This window comes from Pelmatolapia mariae, linkage group LG1 (genome assembly GCF_036321145.2).
Source record: "Pelmatolapia mariae isolate MD_Pm_ZW linkage group LG1, Pm_UMD_F_2, whole genome shotgun sequence".
Taxonomy (NCBI): Eukaryota; Metazoa; Chordata; class Actinopteri; order Cichliformes; family Cichlidae; genus Pelmatolapia; species Pelmatolapia mariae.
The window spans coordinates 13,336,946-13,350,960 of NC_086227.1; positions in this window are offsets into that span (position 1 = coordinate 13,336,946).

The window sequence follows — 14,015 nt, forward strand, 5'->3', positions numbered from 1 at the left end:
GAAGCTCTTATTGCATGGTTTAATCCACAAACTCATGAGCGAAACTCGGGAGAAGTAAGCCTAAACTTGGACTAATTACTAACTGACATCTCTGGAGCCGGCTGCAGGTGTTGGATAACTAACTCATTACAGGGTGTTCTTTCTCTCATCGCCCCATATTAACAGACTCCCAGAGTCACTTAGCGTCCAGTGTTCTCCAGCATGTTCTTATATTTACTGTCTTGCATTCAGCTTGGTCTTCTTCTGGGTAATTGCCTCATCTTTGAATTGAATTCTCTCTTTTTTTTTGGTGTGTTCACATTTAATTGTAACTTTTAATTATTTTTCTGTTTGTTTTCACTGATGATTGCCAGTATTTGCTTATGTCCAGTTTAAAAGGCAAGTAGACTCGATGACCTCTCTCTTTCCTTACCAAACCATCTTAATGGGCAGTTTAGAACTTTAACACACAAAAGACACAAATGGAAACATATCATTTTGTAATTTTATTCTACTTCAGCTTCCTGTGCCTACAAAAAGTTAGGTGTATTATAATTATTACTTTGCATATCAAGTGTTTAAAATACACAGTATAAAGACGTGATCATTAAAATGTTTATCATTAACTGAAACTGTGCTTGGCTACCTGGCACTGCAGATTCAGTGGTAGGCAGCCAAGCCATAGGTTTGAGAGACAACACCCAACTACAGTCATAAGATAGCAGTAAATACAGGATCAATGCAAATGCGAAATCTGGCTTAACTTGTCTGCCAAATGAACAAGGCCCCATTCACACAGCCTTAGAGACTAGTCGCAACCTCATTCTTTAAGCAGTCGGTGTTCTAAAGTTTTAAAGAGTTCTAAAGAGGGCGCTGTACCAAAACGCTCCTTATGATTGGTTGCTAGAAGATTCCCAGAACTGCATGGAAGATGCTGACTTGTCTAGAAACAGTTGTCACATATTCTCCGACCTGTATTGAAACTTGAAACAGTATGGTGCAAAATGGAAATGGAGACTTTTCGAACTAAAAGTTATACTGCGTCTTGCGCTAGTGACCAGAGCAATCACAATTAAGGTTTTGGTACAGCACCTCTTTGTTATCAGTTTCATGCTGCCACCAACCTTCAGCAACCGCTCACAACTGGTTGGAAAAAAACACTTTCCTGTGGTTGACAGATTGTCACCAACAGGTCTTTAGACCCATGCAACTGAGGTCTAGGCATATTTATATAGAAGATGATGATGAATGAGTGGGGGAGTTATAACAATGGAGGCTATAGATATAGATAGAGGATATGTTTATTGCCTGCTATAGCATGAAGCATTATGTAAGCCTTTGTCAAATGATGGGAGGACAGTTCAGTTGAGTCTTAGGTGCTTAAGTATGGTCAGAGTCCTGTACAATAGATGAGTTTAAAAAAGTCCCACATTGCTGTGCATTAGTGCAAACTCAAATTTCAAGCACATAAACTCCCACACATTTGTGTATGCAATAAAAGCTTGAGTGCATGTATAATTTGTGCAGTATGGAAACTATACGTTATATTTTTAAATATTTTCATACATTTCTAATAAATTATAAAAAGCAGAAATAAATATCAACTATATATTACTATTAATTAGAGTTGAAATAAGCCATTTTAATCATAAAGGTTTGCTTTTTTGTATGCAAAGGGGATTTGATTGAACAAATAAGAACAAATAGTGGTATTACAAAACACATGCAGAGGGTTGGTAACAGACAGTGATGCTAGGGAATGGATGAGATGGAGGCAGGTGATTCGCTGTGGGGACCCCTAAAAGGAGTGGCTGGAAGAAGAAGAGGTAATACAAAGCAGATGCTAAGGCTGCTCGCCCTAATTTCTCCACTTACAATAAACTGACATTGATACAAAGTTTTCAAGTAATGTGTTTGGGCTCTCCATACTTTATACTTGGCAATGCATGCCAATGTAAGGCTCCATTAAAAACTTTTTGCCTCGGGTTTGGTGCACTTCTGCCTATGTACATTGCTCTTACCACTAGAATCTGGACTTCAGATTATTATTGCTGTTAACTGTCAAAAATTTTGTAAACGTGTTTGAGTGCTTATTGTGAAATTTGCAATGGATTACAGAGGATTTGTTACGTTTTCATAGATTGATTCACTGAAAGTCATGTAAATGCTAACCCAACATGTTTTCCCTATGTTTTTTTCTCTTCACCATCCTCCTTGAACTCATTTAAAAGTATTAGAAACTTTAATGGCTGTCATGGTCCTGGGTTGGTGACCCAGTGTTTTGTATTATTAATAGCAGGGGTGTCCAAGTCCAGTCCTCGAGAGCTACTGTCCTGCAGCTTTTAGCTGCATCCCTACTCCAACGCAGCTGAATCAAATGGTTGGATTACCTCTTCAGCATGCCATCAAGTTTTGCAAGACCTGATAACAAGCCGGCATTTTATTCAGGTTTGTCGGAACAAGGATGTGTCTAAAGGTTGCAGTACAATAGCTCTCGAGGACTGGACTTGGACACCCCTGATTAATAGTCTTTGCTGTCATTATTATTTAGAATTTCTAGTCTCTTGGTTTCTGTGGTTCCACGTTTAGTTACTCTTGTCTCCATGTCTCAGTGTCTTGAGTTTTGCTTCCCCTTTGTCTGGTTATGTGTGATTAATTCCAGCTGTGCTCTCCTCCGTTGTCTTATTCCCTCATTATCCCTCTGTGTATTTAAACCCTGTGTCTTCCTCTGTTTGTTGCTGGTTCATTTGCATTTCATCCTCTGTGTTTTCTGTGTTCCAGAGTCCATGGCCCTCATCTCTGAGTTTCATGTTCAGGCCCTAGTCTCAGGTTCTTGTTTTCTTTATACTTGTTCCCAGTGTTTCCCAGTTTAGGTTTTTGTTAGTTTTTTGCAGCCTCCCGTCACCCTTTGTTTTTGGTGTTTTTTGCAGCCCAAAATAAAGACTTTTTGTTAAACATTCACCTGCATCTCTGTGTCTGCATTTGGGTCCACATGCTCTCCTCCCTACACCGTCTGCCTCATCAGACGTGACAATAGCTCACTCACACCCTTGGGTCAGACCATATCTACAATGAAGGAACTTAATATATTATTTATTACAGAGGTATAACACTTTGTAGTAATTTAATTACCTGATCTTTATAGACAAGACGATGGATTTATTATGATTCTATATAGGTTAGTCACAAATCTGCTGTGTTAATCTCCAAAATGAAGTTTAAGATCTTTAATAGGAAAAGCATATGTCAAAATAATCCTGTTGTACAAAATCAAATCATAGCAGATTGTCCTGGATTAATCTGGTGTGAGATTTAATCCACAGGCATTCCTCGCCTGCTACAGAGCTGTGATAATCCCGTATCAGACCACGGCTGTCCTAACACATGGCCCTTTTTCTACATGATGACAAACAAATACAACGGCCTGAGCATGTATCAAGGTGATTCAATGTCATGATTCCAAAATGGATTGGCTAAAGCAATTGGGCACTGAAAAATAAAAGCAGATGATAAGAAAAATATTATTATATCCTTTTCAAATAGTTTTTCTTCCTCGTCCTTAGTATGTTGACATGAGAAAAGTAAACAGCTGTGCAGCATTCAACACACGATAACATATAATCTCCCCCACTGTTCGGTTGCACTCCTCTGGTATCTCACTGTGCTCAGTATTCAAAGCATGAACAGCTTTAGATTACCACTCTTTCTGCATGTGTGTGCAGGGAGGGGAGGGTGTAACTGCCCTTTTCATTGGCCCTTATTGGTAATCAAGCAACATGAAGATCTCTCTGCCTGCAGAAGAGGAAAATGGCTGACTCCGCTGGCCCTCGACCCAGCCTCAGTTTCACACTTTGATTTATGTGACTTATTAGCGGGCCCCCACTGACAGGGCCCATCATCTGAATTATAACTAAGGATTAGGCCCCAGGCTAATGATAGGACCGGGAGGGGGAATCGACCATGTGTTTGGCTGTGGTGTGTTTCCTGTAAACCAGATTACAGGGCACATGCAGAGCTGCTCAAATGTGGGAGACGAGCCCGCACAAAAAAATCATGTCTATAAGCACACATGAAGATTAAACGCAGACTGACACACACATACATACCAGCGTTAAACCATGCTATAAGTAAGGGGTTTGCAGCTGTGCAGCTTAGATTATGAATCTGTATTAACCTTGTCAACCAATCAGCTCACTGTTAGCGTGGCTAAAGCACACACACAGAGATGAGTGCAGATGGACTCACAGTACTTTAAAGCCTGAATGTCGGTGACACACCGGAAATTCTCATTTGGGTCAATAGTTGGGTAGACATGCCTCGAGGCACTTTTTCATAGTTACTCATTTTTACCGTCGTGGAGTAATGGCACAGTTTGACATGGCCTCTGGCATTAAGACAATCCAATAACAGTACAGCAACCTGACGGATATTGTTTCATTTATAAGAAAACACATCACATCTGCTCCCTCCTAGGGAAGACTTTAATTCGGCTTGTGTGTGTGTGTGTGTGTATGTGTGTGTTCCGTGTCCCAAATGTTACACACCGGAAACAGCAGAAATCACCGGAATCCCTTCCGACAGCTCGCAACCCTGTCATCTAATAAGTAGAATCAATACACCCCGGGTCTGTTATGGACAATATGTGTGTGTTCCCTTTCACAGTCAAACAATATTATAGATGCAGTTCCATTAAGCCATTACCGGTTCAAGGGCAGGGTTCGTAGAATCAATAAGAGTTGAACACATGGCGTTACCCCATAAAGAAGGTGATTCAGGGAAACTACCTTTCCTCTGTCTGTTGTATTTGTCACTTAATAGCAGAATTTGAACCTCTTTCTGGATTGATTTTTTTGGTCCCCCTTCAAATATGTTTCATCCTCGGGGCTCTGATGCAATCCCACTGTGATATTTGTTACTGTAATGTGTAAAGGATTTCTTGGACTGCATCAGTGAACGAGGCCTTTTGATTACCAACAGGACCACTAATACGAATCCCTGTTGAACTAAGCAGCGGCGTTGAAGTTGAATCTCCAAGCATGGATCAAAGAAGCCTCTTCCGCCTCCTCCTTCTCCTCCTCCTCCTCCTTCTCCTCCTCCCATTTCCTCCCACTATTTGTGGTAGTCTAATGCTTCTTTGCCCTGCATTTTAACACTGCTGTAATTGGACTTGTTGTTTGTTTGTAGCTTCTCTTGTTTGTTTAGATTATGTTTGAAGCCTGGTTTAATTAAGTAGCGTCCTTGCTGTCAGAGCATGTGGAAAATACATTTTAGAGAACATCCGTTGTTGAGGAGGAGAAGGGAGGAGGGTTCAGAATAATAAGTAAAGAAATGAAAGTCTATGGAGAAGTGTTATTTTAGCAGGTGACACATGTAGAGTAAAAGATAATGCAAATAAAGTAATTTATTGTGCTTTTGTTGTTTTTGTTTCTCTATCTTAATTAAAGTTATAATGCTGTTAAGAGCCACAAACAATTATCAAAACTTTTGCCGCTAACCTTGAATTTTATTTTATTTTTTAGGGTAAATGGAAACCTCGAAAACTCATTTGGTAAGTTTTGGCTTTTACTGAGTCATTTCCACCCATTTGAGCAAATCGAAGTATAATTGTCGCGTTTCAATTCTGCCAACTATTGTGGGACTCTGAAGTGTGTTTATGATTGAGTCTGGAGAACATAAAGGAAGTTACCAGACCATGCAGACTAAATATAACATTCGGAGGGTGGTTTTTCCTTAGCGTTCATACACTTACATTTGGCTTTTCTGAGGGGTGTAATGACTTTGCTATGCAGTTTGTATATGCATGGAGGAAATCTGTTGACAGATGGGAGAGCGACCGAGCCAGGCCTGTCCTGTGAGATGGAGAAAAGTCTGATGACTCGTTTAGAAATTTCCCAAATGGGTTCCAGACTGAATCACTGGTCTTGTTTAATGGCTATTGATGTTATTATTGTGGATGACTATTAGATCTTGCTGTGCCACTTGAGAGGAATTAGGGAAGAGTAATTTACCAACAAACAGTATGGGCGTGGCAACTCATTTTAAACACAGACCCCATCGTGCTTTTGCTCTGGTAAATGCAGCGTTATATATTTTCTTCTTCTTCATGAGGTAACAATTTTGATTCTTTATTCTGTGAGCACGCGATGCACTGCGGAGCTTTGATCTTTCCACTGCACACATCTGTAAGGGCAAACTAGGCCACATCTTTGTTCTGTGCCAGCGCTTTTGCACCCCTCTCCACTAACCCTCATTCTTGCCAGGCACTAATGTAGATGGTCTGCCTGTGATAGATTACATACTGCAAGCCTGGGCGCTGCCAAACACCTACCCTGAGCTAAGTGCAGCAGTCGTGTGAGGAACTGTGTTTCTCTCCATTGTATCACAGTAATTTGTACATTTGAACAATGTCATACTGAAAATCAAATAAACATCACTGTGCCAAATGTATCTCTCAGCCACACCTTATCCTAATAGGTTAAGACAGTTGATGGGCTGGTTAGGGCCAGCTGTCTAGGAAATTATTTTGGCATGTATTTTTCCACTGCTGTGTCCTCCCTCTGTCCTGCAGTCCAATCAATAAAGGCTTTCACAGGGCCATCTGTGTGTGTGTGTGTGTGTGTGTGTGTGTGTGCGTATGCACAACATTTGTGTGTGTCAGAGAGGGTGCAAGAGAGATTACGTGAGCAAAGTTAAATAAGAGTGTTTTGTTTTGCTTTTTTCAATTTACGATATTTTTCTATTATGAGTTTGAATTTGGATATTTGGATTTCTGCGTATCCATTCTTAGCTGTTTTACGTGTGCACCTGCAGGAGGCTCTCACATTTTGGTTGTCGCAGATGCTGATTACAGTTATACATGCAGTTATGAAAATGACTTTCAAAACATGTTTCATTTTCATGGTGTATTTTGCACTTTTTTGACTGCTTCCAAATCACATAGTTTTATAAACTACATCTGTTTACCTCTGACTGACACTGCAGTCTGCAACACTTCTCCGTGGCAGAAGACCCTAGTTAACGGCCAGCTGTAGAGTGTTAGCAACACATGGCAGGTGAGGGTGTCGTTTTTGGGTTCATGTTGGCGCCCGTAATGTGAACAAAACTTGTCATTAAGTGTACCTGCTATGGCTCGACAAGTCGGCGAACCCCGAAGCCGCTTTTCACATTGAACCACACTGACCCCTCCTCGTAGAGTAAGATCCTTATCCTGGCACTGCTGGTCTGAATGTCAGTGGTGACGCTGAAGACTGAAATGTACAACAATAGACTGTTGATGAGCTTTTTCATGACATTTGTGAGCTTTGTTTGGGCAGTTTCCTAATGTTTTTACAGCTGGGAGTCTCATACTATGGTTCCGTAGAAGATGCTGAAATATGCTATATTCTTATTTATAAGTCTATTCTTGATTTACTGCCACTACACTTGCTGATTTGTATTCATCAGAAGAGTTTGGGAGTTTTGTGGTCCCGAGATTCATTCTTTCTCTTCAAAGTTCGCTCTGAAATTAGAAAAAGAGCATTCAAATTTGCAGCTCCTCTCTTGTGCAATCATCTACAGAATCATCTCAAGCTTAAGGACAACCTCACTGAATTAACTTCAAGTGATTTTAAATGACTTGGATACAGTTACTTCATGCTGCAAATTTTTTGCCTGAACACTATTATGGATGATTCTGGTAATAGCCAATTACTTTTATTAAGGTATTTCTTCTTTATTGACACTGAAGTTTAAAAATATTGGTTCTTTCTGCATTTTATTTTAATATTTATTGCCCATATTCAACTAGTATGTAGATTTGGATGTGTGTGTGTGTGTGTGTGTGTGTGTGCGTGTGTGTGTGTGTGTGTGTTTGTGTGTGCGTGCATGTACATGACACTTTTTCAGACTAAGTTTTGATTTTTTTTCCCTCAAGAGTCGTATTTTTTCCTGCTTAAATAAAGGTAAAAAAAAATGAACAAAATAAAAAAATAATTTCTCTTCAGTTATGTTGTTAAGCTCCTTCAACTTTGTGCTATGTCAGTCATTATTAAAATCATCGTAATCCCTGTCATCTAATAAAGTAGAATCAATACAGCCCCAGTCTGTTATGGACAGTATGTGTGTGTTCCCTTTGAAAGTCTAACAATATTGTAGATGCAATTCCATTAAGCCATTACCAGTTCAAGGACATGGTTACTAGGATCAATAAGAGTTGAGTTGAACACGTGTCATTACTGGGTAAAGGGAATTCAGGGAAACTATCTTTCCTCTGTCTGTTGTATTTGTCACTTAATAGGAGAATTTGAACCTCAGTTTGAACAGACAGATTTTTTTGGTCCCTCTTCAAAAATGTTGTGCCTTTTTCTCATAACTTCTAAATGATTTCAAGTCTTTGTGTAACTGGCAGAGTCACCCCCTATTGGCCATTTAAAAAAATGCAGTTTTAAGACACTTATTAAGATCAGGTTAGCTTTATTTTTCAGACTCGTAAGCTGTGGCCGTCTGTCATAATGTCCGTGATCTGATAATGGCAGCTTCGTGTCCTCTGTTTATCATCCATAGGTGATAAAATTAAAGATGGGGATTTACCAGACCCAAGGTCCTCAATAAGACCCTTCACAAACAGCAGTCTCTGGCATAAATTGTTGGTTCTAACCTATACATTATCCTAATTACTAACAGTTTAATTGCTAATCAACTCAACAATAGGGTGCCTATATCCTGGAGCAAAATGGGGCAGAGTTTGTAGAGAGGCAAGGAACTAGGAAAGGAAAGACTAGGCTATGCGGAGTGGAAGCCTATCAAGATGACTCAAAATCACTTATTTAGAGAATTTCTGAGCCAGATGTCTTTCTCTTCTCTCACCACTTTCACCTCTGCAGCAGCATCTCCAAACACCAATTAGGGAATAACCTGGGCAGAGTGAGGATGCTCTAATGCATATGGCAAATATTGTGTGCACTCCGCTCCTCTTTCCATCATGTTCAAAGCCATTAGGGACAGTATGTAAAAATTAATTATGTCTGAATGACAGAATGATTGATGATAAATTAAGCTATGTTAAATATCCCATATCTGAAAATGGCTTAATGGTGAACACTTCCTTAAAGAGACAGACTTTACAGTACTCTGTTGAAATGCATTTTGGTGTTAATATTAACGATTTTTAGATTGAGAGTGTCTCAGCATGGCTGTTTTAAATGTTTTAAATTGTCCTAAACTTTAGTACTTAGATTAAACTATTTGAGACCTCATCATTTAAATAAAGAAGAACAATGTTAAGATCGTCTCATTAGAGCTGAATTTTTAAATACATGCTGATTAACACCTATTATTCAAAAGACTTCATTGTATTTTTTAAAATCCCAGAGTTAATATAACGTCTTCCTCTTCTTTTGGCTGCTCCGCTTAGGGGTCACCACAGTGGGCCATCTACTTCCAACTTGCTCTATCTCTAGCGTCCTTTTTCGTCACACCAACCCTCTGAGATGTCCTCCTTCACTGGATCCATAAATCTCTGTGGTCATCCTCTTTTCCTGCTGCCTGGCAGCTCCTTCGACCAATATATCCACTATCCCTCCTCTGCATATGTATATATGCATATCTCACCCTTGCCTCGCCAACTTTGTCTTTAAACTGCTCACCGAGCCGTCCCTCTGATGTACTTATTTCTAATCCCGTCCATCCCGCTCATTCCCAGTGAAAATCTTTACATGTTCAGCTCTGCCCCCTGTCTTATTATCAGAGCCACCATTTCCAATCCATACATCATAGCAGGTCTCCATCGTGTAAACCTTCCCTTTCAGTCTTGCTGCTATCCTTCTGTCACAAATCATCCGAGACACTCATCTCCACCCACTCTTTTCTTCACCTCTCTTGTTTCTTGTCCATTTCTTTGGACTGTCTCAGGTATTTAAACTTATTCATTTTCACTACCTCTGCCCCTTTCATCTTCATATTTCCACCTGTCTTCCTTTTATTCACACATGTATACAGTCTTGCTTCTACTGACCTTTATTCCTCTTTTTTTTCTTAGTGCATACCTCCACCTTTCCAGGCTCTCTTCTACTTGCTCCCAAACTGTCATGGTCCTGGGTCGCTGACCCAGCGTTTTGAGTTTATTGTCATTATATTCTAGTTTCCTCTGATTTTGTATTAGTTCTTAGGGTTTGGTTCTTGTGTTTAGTGTTTTATTATTCCTACCTGTGTTCTTCCCCCTGTGCTCTGTTCGTGTCCCTGAGTTTGTGTTGTAGAACAGTTTGTGAATTTCCTGTTTTACTTTGAAGGTCTGTGTCTCGTCGTGTCTAATTAGGTTCATTCCCTCGTTACCTTGTGTGTATTTATAGTGTGTGCCTGCCTGTGTTCGTTGTCACTCCGTCTGTGTTATTTAGTCTTACTCCGCGTCTCTCTGCCCTGCATTCTCCATGTCATCTCCACGTATCATCCCGTGTCCTTATGTTTTTAGGTTTGTTTATTAGTTTTTCCCAGCCTAGGTTTTAGTAGCTCCCTATTCCTTATTTCCTGTTTTTGTAACTTTGCCGTCACTGTAAATAAACGCTCACTTGCACCCCAGCCAGTACCTGCATTTTGGGTCCTTTTCTCACGACACCAGACGACTGCTGCCCCAGCCGTGACACAAACATGCAGACTGTCAATAAGATTTATTATTATTTTCATCATGACTTATTATTACAATAGCACAGCCATGTGATAGCTGTAAAACTATGACTGACTGCATCTTTTTCCCTTCATAACCTTCCTTGAGAAAGGAATGTCCTCCATGTCTCTCTGGCATAAGTGTGCTTCTGCTCCGTGTTGGCTTCTATCTTTGTTTATTTACCTCCCCTTGCAGAGAGGAATAGTCCACTTCTATTCCGCTAACTCCTATTGTTTCCTACAGATAATGTGTGAAAAAAGCTCACAAATAAAATGGATAAAAATGAAAAAAATAATTGCTAACACCTCAGTAATAGAGTGCTAGTTGATTGCATCTCTATTTAATTAGATTTCCTACTTGAATCTTTTTTCAGCCACTATTGTTGAAGTGTAACTGGGTAGTATTATAGACTTTCACTCCATTCATGTCACTTTTTATTTGAACAACCATTTCCTGCACATAGTTGTGGGAAATAGAGTTTTGGGATCTCAAGGCACAAGTCTGAGAAAATAAGTTTGCCATGGCACGAGACATTTATATAAAGCGCCGTAATTTTAGCACTAGCTGCTTGTGAGGTATTCTATGCTTCAGCATCAATGGATCCTCATGTCCGTTGTTGCACAGTTGCTTGTCTTCCGTCTTTATGCCGCCAGACACTCCACTAATTGTATGTTGGACCAAAAAGAAATGTGGAATTGAAATCTCCTGTATTTTGGAGTATGCAAACAGGTCGTCTTTTGCACAAGTTTGAACCTCAGTGTGGTTTCAGAAAGGATGTGAAGAAACCCAATCATGTCAACAGCAAGAGCAGGCCGCTAAAAACTCAGTGCTGCAGTCCAATGTGGGCGAAGTTCTAAAACCAAGCAACAACCATGCTGTGCAGAGATTGGTTTTTAATTAATACTGGTTAAAAACTAAACAAACCATACAAACAAAAAAACAGCTATAACATATCAGTTTATATTTTTGCTAAGAACCACATTTGCAGCATTTCCCCTGACACATCTCTTCCATGCACAGAGGTCCATTATTTATCTTTTTGGAGATACTGGCAGTTTTTGCAGGCCTGTTGTACTTCCTGGACTGCATTTTGGACCATTAGAGTTCACTTATTTTTACTCTGAAATAGCGCATTAATATAAAAACCTTTCCCCCCCCCAAACAAATACTGCAAATTAGTCCCTGACTCTGTCCTTGTCTCACCCTGACATGAAGAAAACACAGCACTATTGCAAAAATGAGTGATGAGTGATTTTTGAATTACCAGAGGCGTCAGGTATTTTCATTGGGCAGTTACCTGCACTGTGATAAGAAATTAGTGTCTGACTTTAATGTTTCCTCTCACGAAATATGAACCTGAAAAATGAAATTGAAATGGGATTTTTTTTAAGCTTCAACAGTTATTAACCAGAAAGAAAAAACAAAGCTTTTTGCCTCTACCCATCAATTATGGTGACATGGGTGAAATTAGTGAGCAGGACCGACACACACCTTGTATGAAAGTATTCGGGCACCATTTAAACATTTCTCATATTAAAGTCAGTATTAAGGAGTCATTGAGTAAATGTGTTATAAACCACTGTAAAACGTTTAAAACAGCATGATTTCTTGGTTTGCCCTTCTGTGTTTTCTGAGGCAAGGTCGTGATGTGATTGTAAAACATCCCAAGGTCATCAGAGCACCCCAGTCCCCAAGGCTTTGCTTCCCATCTGGCCAGGCAAAAATCGAACATCCTGTTTAGCAAGAAAAAGAAAAAAAATGTCAATTTCTTTGTTGATTCAATTAAGGGAAAAGGAGCATGTGAGATAAAGCGAGTGTTATTTATCATGGCTAAGGTAACACTCAATATTGAGCTATGTTAATTAGAATTCTGTAGCTAAAACCAGCGTCTATGGGAAGCAGTGCTTCCACAAATAGTTTCTACCTACCAAGATCAATTGATCTGAAGGAAGCTGTACTCTGGATTTCTTAGTAGTGCATGGCTGGTGGGACTAAATCCCCAATAAAGTAACAGCTTGATTAATATCAGTTGTAGAAGAACTATTATAGCTGCAAAGATAGCAATATCAACCATGAACTTTGCACATTTTTCAGCATTTCAGTGTACACACATTTCAGTACAGAGTACACATTTATTGTAGTAAAACTACACAATTTAAAGAAAAAAAAACGACTATTAAACAAAAACAATTCGAGTAAGAGCTTGCACTTTTTTTTTTGCATTTTACATGTTGCTATCTTTTTTTTTATTATTATTATGTATTTATTTTATTTTATTTTCAGTTGTTACAGACGGGACAAACATGACTGGGGGATAGGACAGGGAGAAGGAAAGAATGAAAGAAAGAGAGGGAGAGAAAGACAAAATAGAGGAGAGAAGTGATAGTGAGAAAGGAGAGAAGAGGAAAAAAAAGAAAAGCAAACAAACAAACAAACAAAAAAGAAAAAAACACCTGGATCACCTGTCGAGAGAAGAAAGAAAACAGAAGAGAAAACAAACAAAAAAGAACAACATAATAAATACAACACCATCACAATAAACTAGCTAACAGTACTACTAAATATTAAATGTTATTGTGCAGTACGCAAGATCGACAGCGCACAATGTGCTTTGAGGTAGCAGCCAAGAAAGGTGTAGTTTGTGTCTGTGAACAACTGTGTGTACACCTGTGTGCACACCTTTGTGGATCAGCACGCTTCTATTCAAAAGGTTTCTCCATGTAACGATCTGCTAGGGAGTGTGGGGAGCCATAGCCCCGTCCCCCAGGGCATGAAGCAGGTATGGAGGAGATCCAGGCCCTAGACATCCAGAGGGCCCAGAGAACGAGGATCCAAGGAGGACCACCAAAGGGGCAACCGTGCCACCCTCCTGGAAAGAGCTGGGGAGACGAGGGGTCACCCAGCAGCCACGGAGCAGAGGCCAGAGGGGGTTGCAGTGACATGCTCGCGGGCTCTGCCGGCAGCCAGCTGTGCCAGAGAGGACCGAGCCCCAGGCCCAGAGGCCAGAGGCCTGAGGAATGGGCCCAGCCGAGCCACAGGCGCCAGGCCCCGCCAAGCGGCCACCAGGAGTGAGCCTGTACATACATGCGCGCCCAGCCCCAGACACCAAGAACCACCAACGCACCAACGTCTGAGGGCATCAGCCACCGGCAGGGAGTGTGGTGTGGGGAGATAGGCCTCCATACCTCGGAGAGCCTGAGGTGTTCCCAGAGAGGTGGAGTCTAAGACCCGACCTGACATATAGACACAGACGAACAGGCGCACGCAGACACAAACGTGCATTCCCACCCCCATATACACGTAAGCAAACATTCGGCACTCACCCGACGTGGAGACAGACAGAAATAGACACTGTACACACAATCACACTCCCCAAACATACTCTATATCCCAGGTCCAG